Source organism: Canis lupus, chromosome 29 (assembly GCF_011100685.1).
Source record: "Canis lupus familiaris isolate Mischka breed German Shepherd chromosome 29, alternate assembly UU_Cfam_GSD_1.0, whole genome shotgun sequence".
Taxonomy (NCBI): domain Eukaryota; kingdom Metazoa; phylum Chordata; class Mammalia; order Carnivora; family Canidae; genus Canis; species Canis lupus.
The window spans coordinates 30,179,928-30,192,790 of NC_049250.1; the positions used below are offsets into that span (position 1 = coordinate 30,179,928).

Sequence of the window (12,863 nt, forward strand, 5' to 3'; positions counted from 1 at the left end):
TTATATTGATCTTTTTATAAATTTTGGGAACTGAGGAATTTTATCAAATTTATTATAGACGTCATAAAATAGAAGATACATTAGTGGAGACCTCTTGTAAGTTCCCAAAGATTGTCAAGATAATCTGATCAATTACTTTCACTAGTCACTTTCTCAAGAACTTTACATGTTGAGAAATAAAAAAATTGTCATAAGAATCTTATGAAGAAATTGCTATTATAATCTTCTTTTACATATGAGAAAGCTGACACAGAGATATAATAAATGCATTCCTCAATATCCTACAGATAATACATCAGATTCCTGAGCCTACATTCTTAGCTACCATCACCTGTATTGCCTTCCTCTTGAAAAAAAAGATTTCCACTATAAGTATCTATAGACTAAACATTAAAAATTTTAAGCTGAAACTTAACAAGAGAAAAATATTTATTTTAATCATATTTTAGTTATCCATATTTTATTTAATAATATTTATAATCAGTAGTAAGGATATTGATAGTACTAGTGTGGTTATAATTGCTATATTAAGACTAATTGTCTTAATTAGTCTGGGTGGCTCAGTTAGTTAAGGCACTGACTTGATTTCTGCTCAGGTCATGAACTCAGGGTCCCGAGACTGAGCCTCATGTCGGGCTGCATGCTCAGTGGAGAGTCTGCTTGAGGATTTCATTTCTCCCTTTCCCTCTGCTCCTACCCACCCTCCCTAAAATAAATAAATATATCTTTTTAAAAAGTCTAATTGTGATAATAGTAGTGGTAGTAATAGAAATAGTGGTACTGGTGTATTAATAGTATTAGGAGTGATAATCTATGAACCGTGATCAAGCTGATATTTCGTTGAGTACTTTACATACATTAAGACGTAGGAACTCAGCCTTCTTTAATTAGCAGATGCCCATGATGATTTTGACTGGCTCTCCTGCATGCTTAGGACTGGTATACAACACATTGATTCTGGCTCAGGTTTTCTCTCATCATTGCACAAACTAGCCAGTTTTGTTTGCTTGATGGTTGGGTATATCCCACAAGAAGGAGGCCAGGTGTGGCACTGATAAGTATTTCTACCACATTTGACTAAAGGATGGTCACAAATCCAGCCAAAATATAAAATGAGTGGTAATTTATTGATAGCAAGTGCTGAAAAGTCAGATTGAAAGAGCCATGGACATAGGGAAAGAAATAATTGTGATCACTTTTGCTGTCTAGCACACAATGTCTTTAATAAGGTCTGAATATGCACCGAGTCTTTAAAGTTATTTAAATTTCTTAAATATCTACTAAATTTATTAAACTCAACTTTATTAAAATTAAATCTGTTAAGATTAAATAAAATTTCAATTCTTTAGTCAAACAAGCCACATTTTCATGCTCAATAGCTACAGGCGGCTAGTGACTACTGTATTGGACAGAATGAATTATAGAGCTGTTCTATCATCTCAGGAAGTTCTATTGGAGAGTTTCAGATAACATAATCTAAGTACAAGTGATATGTAACTCATATGAGCCAAGGTTTTTCAGAAGTGGTCTGCTCCCTACATAGTCATCTACCAATCAAAGACGCATCATAACATTAAACCGAGACCAGAATTGTCTAGCTAAGCCTAGCCCAAATGCAAACCCAAATGAACTTAGTAGGTAGTTGTTACTTTGAGCCACTGAGTTTTCAGGTTACCTGCTATGCAGCAAAAACAAACTGTTCACATACCTGAACCTAATTTCAGTAGAGATTGGGAAATGCAATCTAGTTGTGTGATCAAAGAAGGAAAAGAAATGGATTTTTGGTGCATCGTTTTTAGTCTTTTACTGTCTTATAATAGGCACTAAAGTAGTCAGTGATGTTATTCATGTAAGGCTCACAAATATGCTGTAATTTAGACATTATCATTTATATTTTATGGATGAGGAGAATGTGATACAGAAGTTGTAATTCACTGAAAAATACTAGTTTTCAAAGTTACTGAAATTTAGACCCAGCTTTAAAAGCAGACTTTAAGTGCTTCCTCTTTCCACAGCATCCTGCCTCCAACATTTATACTTCACTTATATTCTATTGTTTTGTTTCTCTATATAAAAGTACATTTTTTATAGATTTTATTTATTTGAGAGAGAGAGAGAGGAAGAAAGAGAGAGAGAGAGAGCACGAGTGGGGTGAGAGGCAGGAGGAGAAGTAGGCTCTCTGCCGAGCAGGGAGGCTGATGCCGACCTGAGGCAAAGGCAGACACTTAATGAACTGAGCCACCTAGGCACCTCTAAAAGTACATTTTGGAAAATAAAATCCCTAAAATAAACTCATATTCTTATCATGCATAGAAAATTATGGCTAATGTTTTGATATGTCCCTTATAATAATTTGTCTAGATATGTGAATTTATCTCACATAGTTTGATCATACAATAAGTAAAGTTTCATGCCCTATTGTTTTTCCAATTAAGACTAGGTAATGTTTTTATCATATTGGTGAAATATTTATTTTAAAAAGACTGTAATGGGGACGACTGGGTGGCTCAGTGGTTGAGCCTCTGCTTTCAGCTCAGGGCATGATTCCGGTCTGGGGATCGAGTCCCACATCGGGCTCCCTTCAAGGTGCTTGCTTCTCCCTCTATGTCTCTGCAGCTCTATCTTTCTCATGAATATGTCAAAAAGACTATAATGAATTCTTTTTTATTTTTCACTTCCTTGTTTTGTAAATATACAAAATATTTTATTATTCATATGTGCCATATACACATAGTCTGTAAGTATTCATCAGCATTTAGAATAGCTATTGACAATTCAATACTTCCTATATGACAGGTCTGTGTGATAAACATTCCCTACACATTATATCAGTTGCCCATGATAACAATCCTATGCAATATAAATTACGATTTAAAAAATTAGATTGATTTATTTATTTGAGAGAGAGAGCATGAACACAAGCAAGTGGAGGGGCAGAAGGAAAGAGAGGGAGAGAAGCAGACTCCCTGCTGAGCATGGAGCCCATGGGGGTGGGGGGAGGAGGTGGAGGGAGGGCTCGATTCCATGAGCCAAAATCAAGAGTTCGATGCTTCACCGACCGAGCCTCCCAGGTGCCCCTGGAATTATGATTCTTATTCTCGTAAAAGAGATAAAGTTTCTGAAGCTCAGAGTAAGCTTTACAATGGGTCTAAATTCACAAATACTGGTGTAGGGTTTGGGGTGTCTGTGTGCTCAGATACATCTAAATTATTCCTGGGCTCTGCTCTCTTAAAATGCAGAGGGGCTGACTCTTGCACCTGCATCTCTCATACTCCTGGCTGCCTCCTGTCTGGCCAAGGAGAGGTACTAGTGAGACCCTCAGTGGCAGAGGAGGATGGAAGGGAATGAGTAGGCAAAAGCAGTGTTTTTCCCAGATTAGTGTTCTTCTGCCTATTACTATGCTTAGGGCACTGTGAATGTCTGTCCATCCAAACTAGCACTGGTCACAGCTTCCTGTTAATTCTCAGTTTCAACATCCTCTGCTGTACTTCTCACCTGTTCATCATCTGTATTAGCATCCAAATCCCTTTATTCTAAGACTCAAGCAATCTCTGTTTCTTGTTTGGAGCCAATGGTTCTAAATATGTTCCTTGATATTAATTCTCAAAAGTGACATTTCTAGATCAAAGTTCCTGTGAAAATTTAAACTTTGGATATATTATTTAAGCATTTCTGGGAGGAAGTTATTATGAAGTGTCTGGCTTCCTATGGTTCCAGAAAATCTACTATAAAATTTTATTGTAAATTGCTGCATCGCTGTGATCTAAGAAGCTGATAAATTATGCCTCCCAGAATGACATAGGGCTATGTGAAACTTTTAATAAATCACAAAATCTCCTGGGAATTTGCCATATATTGAAGAAATAATCAATTTACTATAGCCTCTTGGTGAACGCTATTATTTTCTTTTTCTCCGGTCTATTGTGAATTCAATATTACCGAACTCTCCTTTTAACTCTAGTTATCTAAAAAATCTCAGGATTATTTTTTAGAGTTCTTATCATTTCCAGTTACTCAAAATTGATATAGTTTCATTTACCTCTGAGATGAGCAGTTTAGTAGATATAATGCTCTTGTATTTTAAGAATTCCGGAAGAACATGTATATTTGCAGTTCCCATATTTTAGTTTGTTTTAATTGGTTTTCTATTTAAGGCTTTTTATCTGTATCTGGACTGCATTATAAATGTTCTCTTTTCAGCTAGTTCATACAACTATATTGCTTCTTTCCCTGTCATCTTTTTTCATGAGTACATCTCACATAGAGATCTCATTCCTAGAATAATAGAATTATTATTTATTATATTTATTGTATCTGCTCAGTGTAAATGGAAAATTCACTTTACCTAATAGAATGTTAGTGATTTTGAACAAAGTCACTTTTCCACATAAGTAACACGGGTATGAAAATGATACTGACACATTTTCAGATTCTTTTCCTGTTAAAATTTTAGGATCCTTTTTTTTTTTTTTTTCCCATTTTTAGGTTTGGTGCTGAACCATTGAATAGCTCCTATTGTCTTTACCCTTTTTGGATTAATGTAACATTTTCTTTTTAAATCTAATTTCTATAATAGAGGAAATGGTTTCCATAGTATTAACTTTTACATTTGTATTTAGATCTTTTGTTTGGAACCAATTTTATGTGGGTTTCCCCAAGTTCAAGATAGTCCTCTTTGATCAGACCAGCAAGTCTTTGATAAAAATTCTCCCCTCTTCTTTGTGTGTGATGAATTCAATCCATAGCTAGCATTTGATGAATAGATATAGTATATGCTTTTGATCATATCAGTATAGTCAGCTTTATATATATGTCTATATTTTCTGAAGTCAGATCTCTCACCTAGAAAACAGAAATCAAACTCTAGTTTACCCTCAACTTCTAGGGTGATTTTAATCCAGTGAATCCTATGATCATCCATCTTTTCATTCATATGTCCATTTATTCATGCCATTTATTAATTCTTTAATGTATTAATTTAGTCAGTTTTAAAAACATGTTAAGTATCAAATTCTTGCTACGTGAAAGGCCACATAATTTGTTCTTGCTTTCTAGGGATTTTTTTTCAGAAATCGTCATCCATATGTTAACAAGTTTTTAACTCCTTTGTAACTGTAATTCAAAAATTACAATTGTTTCATAACTTTTTTTTTATGTTTCATAACTTAAGAAATAAAATTCGTATAGATATTTGTCTCTCCATTCATAAATGGCCAGTTATTTTTTTTTTCAATAATGTAATGTTTGGAGAACTAGTCTGGAAATAGTTTAGAATACATAATATGGAATCACGAGGTTGAATTCGCTGGCTATATACAATATTCTATATACGATAGTAAAAATTTACAAGTGAAACATACTCTTTAGTATATACACACATACATCCCCCACAGACACAGTTACATAGGAATTCTTGTCAAAAAAGATAACAAAAGGGGCACCTGAGTGTCTCGGTTTTACATTTGCCTTCGGCTCAGGTTGTGATCCCAGGGTCTTGAAATCGAGTCCCACATTGGATTCCCCCCAGGGAGACTGATTCTCCCTCTGCCTATGTTTCTGCCCCTCTCTCTGTGTCTCTCATGAAAAAATAAATAAAATCTTTTTTTAAAAAGATAACAAAAGTGGTAGGTTCTTGGGGAATATGTAGTGATTAGCATTCACTAGTGTAAGCATATGAAGGATACTTAGTAGTTTATTAGTAGGCAGGGAGGTTCTGGGGCACCTGGGAGGCTCAATCAGTTAAGTATCTGCCTTTAGTTCAGTTCATGATCTCAGGGTCCTGGAACCAAGTCCCACATTGGGCTCCCTGCTGAGCAGGGAGTCTGCCGCTCCCTCTCCCTCTGCTCCTCCCCCCACACTTGTGCTTGCTCTCTCTCTCTCTCTCTCTCTCTCAAATAAATAAAATCTTTTTAAAAATAGACAGAAAGGTTCTTTATGTAATATGAAGTAGTTATGGGGATATTATAAATGTATTTCTATTTTTAAAGATTTTATTTATAGTAGATATGTACGAGAAAGATAAAGAGAAAAAATTTGAAGCGACAGCGTTCTTATAAAAAAAATGTATGGGGATCCCTGGGTGGCGCAGCGGTTTAGCGCCTGCCTTTGGCCCAGGGTGTGATCCTGGAGACCCGGGATCGAGTCCCATGTCGGGCTCCCGGTGCATGGAGCCTCCTTCTTCCTCTGCCTATGTCTCAGCCTCTCTCTCTCTCTCTCTGTGACTATCATAAATAAATAAAAATTTAAAAAAAAAGTATGATGTGGGGATCCCTGGGTGGCTCAGCGGTTTAGCGCCTGCCTTTGGCCCAGGGCGTGATCCTGGAGTCCCAGGATCGGGTCCGGCGTCGGGCTCCCGGCATGGAGCCTGCTTCTCTCTCCTCCTGTGACTCTGCCTCTCTCTCTCTCTATGTCTATCATAAATGAATAAATAAATAAATCTTTAAAAAAATGTATGATCTGTTTTTAAGCTACTAAGTTACAATAAATTTTGTTTCTTCTATGTTATTTTGTTTAACCCGATAGCATAATTGGCTTTTATGTCATTTCTTCAGTTTTATTTCTTGTAGCTATGAGTTTCAGCAGTTTTCCAATATCTTTATTGATTTTGAAGTTTTGCCAGTGCTTTTTGGCTTTTGTTATTATGCAAAGAAGTACATGTTAACCTTTCAGATTATTGATCTTTTGGAGAAAGAAAGAGAGAAAGATATTTTTATTGAGTGTTAATATAAAAATTACAACATTTTTGACATCTGCTCACATTTAAAAGATGATTTCCAAGCTTCAGACAAAATCATCAAAAATGTACACATACTAGGTTCCCATAGATATATTTTCTATATCTCAGCTACTGATGCATTTGCAAGATGTATTTATTTTTAGCAAATTCTATAGTGAATGAAGTCTCTGAGTTTTTTCCAATATTCATATTGTAAATCCCATTAAATTCAATTAAACTAAGACTTTATTGAACACAAATATATGTCAGGTATTATGCTTAGAGATTATCAGGCAATTCTACCTAAATATACATACTTCTGGTCTTCACAAGCCTTAGTAATAATCCATTATTATATGTCTGTATGTTTGTGACTTTGTACTTAAAACAAAAAGAAAAATATTTTATAAAAACATTGTCTCAAGCATATAAATGCAAAATGAACTAAATAGGGTTATGATAGGAAAAAATATTAAGATCAGAAACATATTAAAATTATGTCAATAATTTGATTGTAAATAATAGAAAACTGTTGCAAAATTGCTTCCGGAAAATAGGAAGACTGGGTTAACATATGGAAAACCAGAGCAGTAATATCTGATTCTTGCCGGGACCATAAACTACAAAGTATAAGCCATCAACAATCATGTCAGTTATCGTTTTCATCACATGATCTCTTGTAACTACATTTTTTTTCTGCATGTCTACTTCATTTTCCTTCTCTTCAGTACGATTTTTGCCCTCCTTGTAGCTGGCTATCTCAGAGCACTAGTGTTGCAATCTACTCTCAATTCCTCTCTCTCCAACCACCCCTAAAGCTTTAGTCTTTCCTGGGGTCTGTCACCATCTGTTATGATTGTGAGTTCACAGAACTGGGAAAAAGGATAGGAAATGGAGCCAAGTGGTACATGGAGGCTGACCAGTCAGCCTGCATCAGTTAGCTCCTATCTAGGGCTTCTCAACTGCCTTATATTAATCAAGAAGGTGATTGTTAGTATTATTTTCATTTACAGAATGGTAAACTAATGTTTGCATGATAAGGTGATTTTCAAAACTATACCATTAGGAGGAGGCACAGCCAAATTGATCTGATACCACTATTAACCACTATGTTCTTCCAGCTTCCCAGAAATAGAGGCAAAAATACATGCTAGAGTCTTATTTTGGAGATAAAATCCCGGACAGTGAGAGTGAGAAAAAGGGAAGCAATGAGAGCTTGTGGAAAATACAAGATGCTGAGTTGAGACATTGGCCACGTCATTATAATAGAGCCACAAACAAGATTTAATGGCTCAGCAGATGCAATTTTATAAATCTCTGGGCAAATGCCATAGGTAGTCTCTGCATGGAACACTTCAAGGGAAAATTGTTCCTTATCTTCTTGAGTCTTTTTCATTTTCTGTCTCCCATTGGATAATGTTTAACTCAGAACATTTAGCAGATACTTAGGAAGGCAGATATACTGATATATGTCCCTGTAATACAGATTCTCAGTGGAATTAGGAAGTAGAGGAGAAGCAGAAATATAAGAGATGTTTTGGTGCCAACTCGAGTGGGCCTGTCCAGAGGAGGTCCACTGTAGTAGTGACTGTGGTTAAATGAGGAGCTTGGAGTTCAGGACAAGATAAAATCAACAAAATCTGAAGAGACACTTAAGATATGCCCAATACAGCCCTCAAAAAGTATAGTGAAGAAGTATAAAAAAGGTCAATTCAGGTTTTATTTATAACAATTTCCTTGGAAAGTAACTGAAGAAAACATTTCCATCCCAATGAAGCTAACAGTTTATAAGCCATGTATAGGGAGTCAACATATCGTTGGGGGTGGTTGCACATATTTTGAATCACTTTATGGGTCTGAAATTAGGTGCAAGGATTTTTTTAATTTATGTAAATTCAATTTAATTAACATATAGTGTATTATTAGTTTCAGGGATAGAATTTAGTGATACTTCAGTTGCTTATAATACCCAGTGCTCATTACATCAAGTGCCCTCCTTAATGCCCATCACCCAATTATCCCATCCCCCACCTCTTGGTTTCCAGGTACTAGGATTATTATAATATGGTTTATGCAGTAAAAATGAACAATTAATTATATTTAATTGTAGATTTTGAAGAGAACCTAAACGTATACTGTTAAGTGAAATTCGATCACCAGAATTAGCAGAAGATTGTCAGTTCTACCTGAACAAGCCATGTAAGCCACAGAATTTTAATATTAAAAAATACATGGGCAGCCCGGGTGGCTCAGCAGTTTAGCACCGGCCTTCAGCCCAGGGCCTGATCCTGGAGACCCGGGATTGAGTCCCGCGTCGGGCTCCCTGCATGGAGCCTGCTTCTTCCTCTGCCTTTGTCTCTGTCTCTGTCTCTCTCTGTGTGTGTGTGTGTGTGTGTGTGTGTGTTTCTCATGAATAAATAAATAAAATATTTAAAAAAATACAGAGCTGGAAGCATAAAGAAAAATATAAGAACTGAATTCTGGTACTAACAAGCCATGTTTAATAGAGACTGCTTTTATCCACTGCAGTGCAGGAAAATTACAAAGATAAACCTAACATTGACAGGAAAGCAGGAGAATATTAATAGCCATGTGTTGATTCATGTAATGGGTTGGAATCCCAAAGAGTTCAAGTGTCAGAGTCAGTCTGAAGTCACCTGTCCAATTTTTCTAACTTTCATTGCATCCCAAGGATAGTACACCTATGACTGCAGACAGAGCTTAAGACCTGAGTAAGATCTTCTTTGAAGCATTCAGGACCTCTCTACAGTGTAAGACCGTGGAGTCACCAAAGGCCAAAGATATGGAAGAAAAACTAAGATCTCCATGGCATACTGTGTCCTCATGAAATACAAAAAAGTGGATGTCAAAAACTGAAGGAAGAGTCAGAGGGCTAAGAGACTTTCTCCTCAAGGTACTCTGGGCTTTATTGAATACTGTGTAATTGTCCTGTGAAGACTGATGGCAAGGTAACAAAATGGGTATATATCACTCAAGGAGCCAAAAATTAAGGGTGGGAATGGAGAGCGAACATAGCTCCCCAGCAGTGGAAAAAGCTGGCAGATAGCATATAAAACAGAGATCTCTTAAAGTTCATGAAACTTTTACATTATTTTGGAAGCCATATAATACCATTTGAAGGTAGACTTGATTTTAAACATCATATAGTAATTTGTGGAGCAAATCTAAATAGACACAGACATAACTAAAAAGACACTTTAAGTTAAAAGATTATTAAAAATAGATCACCCAAGATAAGTAAGGAAGGAAGGCATATAGGAACAAAGAAGGGATTAATTAGAAAATAAATGTAAGCAGAAAACTTACGCTCGATCATATCAACATTAAATGAAAAAAGATTAAATCTTCAATTAAAAGGGAAAGTTTGGCAGACTGGATGAAAATGAAAAAGAAGAAAAACCATATAGTTCTCTGGGGTTCATCCAAGATGGGGACCTAGGAGATTCCTGAACTCCCAGTTCAGTCTCACAGACACACTGAATGTACAACTATAAACAGCAAATTCACCCCTGAATGAAATCCAGAAACTAGCTGAGAGATTCCTACACATTAAGTGAAAGAGAAAATATCCATATGGAAACAGGTAGGACAAGCAGAGACACACTCGCCATCAATCCCACCCTTGACACAATGCCATGTGGGAGGAAACCTGAGTTTCTCCCTGAAGAATGAAAGGTTTGGATTCCAGATTTGGCACTTTGACTTTTAAGACTCCCACACCTGAGGAATAGGCCCCAAAACACCTCGCTCTGAAAGGCAATGAGGCTTGCATCCATGAGACCTACAAGACTACAGCAAACAAAGAAAGCAGTAGTTATTGGACACACAAGCACTAGTAACTTCAGTCTACCAGGGTTCAGCATAGAGGCAGGCAAAATTGCTTATTTCCCAGTCTTATCCTAAAAAAGAGTGTATTTGTGTACTTTGAATTCTATGGCCTGAGGGTCATGCTTCTAATTTAGTACACATCTAGAGGCTGGCTGTGATTCTCTTTGGGTACTGGGGAAACCAGGCAGACACCTCCTGTGTGGTCTTCATCAGGTCAACTCCATTTGGCAGTATCTCCATGGAAGGAGCACATATAAACATCTGTGCTTTGACTTTTGTGGTGCCACCTGAATGATGGGACTCCTAATCACCTGGCTGGGACAGCCAGTGTGACTTACATACACAAGTTCCCTAGAAATGTAGCAAAAAAGGAAGGAGTTCCTTAACCAGCTATTACCCCAGGGCTCAGGGAGCAAGCAAAACTTACCCATTTCTCAGTCTTTCCCTGAGAGAGGTCGATCTATAAACTTTAAAAGCTTCTGCTTAAACATTAAGCTTCTAATATAACATGTGTGTAGTGGATGGTTACAGTCCTCCCCACAGAGCAAGGAAGCTGCCAGAAATAACTTCCACCTTCTCTCTCTAGCCTGTTCCAAGGCCTCAGTAATGACATGGAAGGAGAATTGTTCCTGCTGACCAAGAGATAGGCTTCAGTATTTCCTGTCCCACATAGCCAACGGGATTTACATTTATGAGTTCCACATGCCAATGGCAAACGAAGCTGTTAATGGCCACAGGAGTACCCCTTGCAGCTAGACACCCAAGCTCAGAATAGAGAAGCAAGCAAAAATACTCATGTCCCAGTTTCTCCATGGAAGAGTCTTAACTGCATACTCTTACAGCTGATGCCTGAGGGTCCTGCTTCTCCTCAGCCTTCTAGGTGCAGAATGTGACCCTTCTCTTCATGATGTTGATGAGTCTTGGCACACTGTCATCTCCTGGGTAGTTGAACAGGGAAGACATTTTAGATGATCACAAAGGTCTGAGAAACAACCAGGAGATTGGACGGGGCTGATTGATGAGATTCATCTACACAAGACTACCTTGTCAATACTGGAATGTACAGAAACAAAAACAGAGTAAGGAAAAATGAAGAAATGAAGGAATGTGTTGTAATCAAAAGAACAAGATAAAATTCCAGAAACAGATATTAATGAAATGGAGATACACGATTTACCTGAAACTTTAAAATAGCAGGCATAAAGATGCTCACTTGGTTCAGGAAAGAAAGGCATGAAAATGAATCACTGGGTTTCAACAAAGAGGAGAAAGATATTTAAAAAGTACCAAACAGAGACCACAGAGCTGAAGAATACAAAAAATGAACCAGACAGTTTAGAGGAGGGGTTTAAGAACAGACTAGACCAAGCAGATGAAAACAGCAGTGAGTAGAAGACAGGGCAGTGGAATTCATCCAGTTAGAGGAGCAAGAAGAAAGAAAGAATTAGAAAGAGTTAAGATAACTTAATACACATTGTTTAAAACTCCTCTGTTATTCTGAAACCAATTTGGAAGGTACAGCTGATAGATACAGACTTCTACAAAGGGAAAATATGCATCTGGATTTTCACATTTCTATTATAGTTGGCTATCATGTGTGATCTATGATTTGTATGAACCTGCCTTGAAAAGCCAACCCTTAGGTAAAACGTATTTAGGTCACTGGAATTTCACTGAATAGGAGGAAGAGTGATAAAGACCTGAACATATTGATGAGGTGAAGAAGACCCAAGGATGAGTGGGTCTTGGGGGAAAAAAATAAAGACTAAAATGTCGAGTGTTAAATTCTAGAGTGCTTTCGGAGAAAGAAGACAGAAAACATCATCTCTTGAGTATTCAACAAATTCCTCTGAGAAGTTCAAACTAGCTCTCAAAGATATTAAAGAAAGTACGGTTAATAAGGATACAGATTCATCCTTGAAATAATAGAACACAAAAAGGATACCATTTGCAAGCTAGTAGATTTAGTAAAGGTTATACCTGGTAAAGGTATTCTGTATACTAGATCATTTGCTAGCCAATATACTTCACTTGGTTTATCTCATGACATTGTTTTTACCAGGCTTATATACTGTTATTAATCCATTTTCAAAGATGAAGGAATTGAATTTCAAAAACAATTTAACTGCCCAAGACCAAAAGCATAGCATATTGTAGAGCTAGAATCCAAACCCAGACATTTTGTCTAAGTCCGGTTGTGGTGCAGACAGAGCATCACTGAAATTGCATTCCTGTGTTTTGGACTTAATAGAAAAGCAAATGAAATCAGAAGATAGCTTATAAACTGAGAAAAAATGGG

At 36.8% G+C, this 12,863-nt stretch overlaps 1 protein-coding gene across 2 annotated transcripts in view; it reads left to right on the forward strand.

Moving 5' to 3' along the window:
* The window catches only part of LOC111093154 (zinc finger protein 385C-like), a 477,561-nt gene that overhangs the window by 368,728 nt on the left and 95,970 nt on the right, over nt 1-12,863 (forward strand). The window lies entirely within an intron of this gene.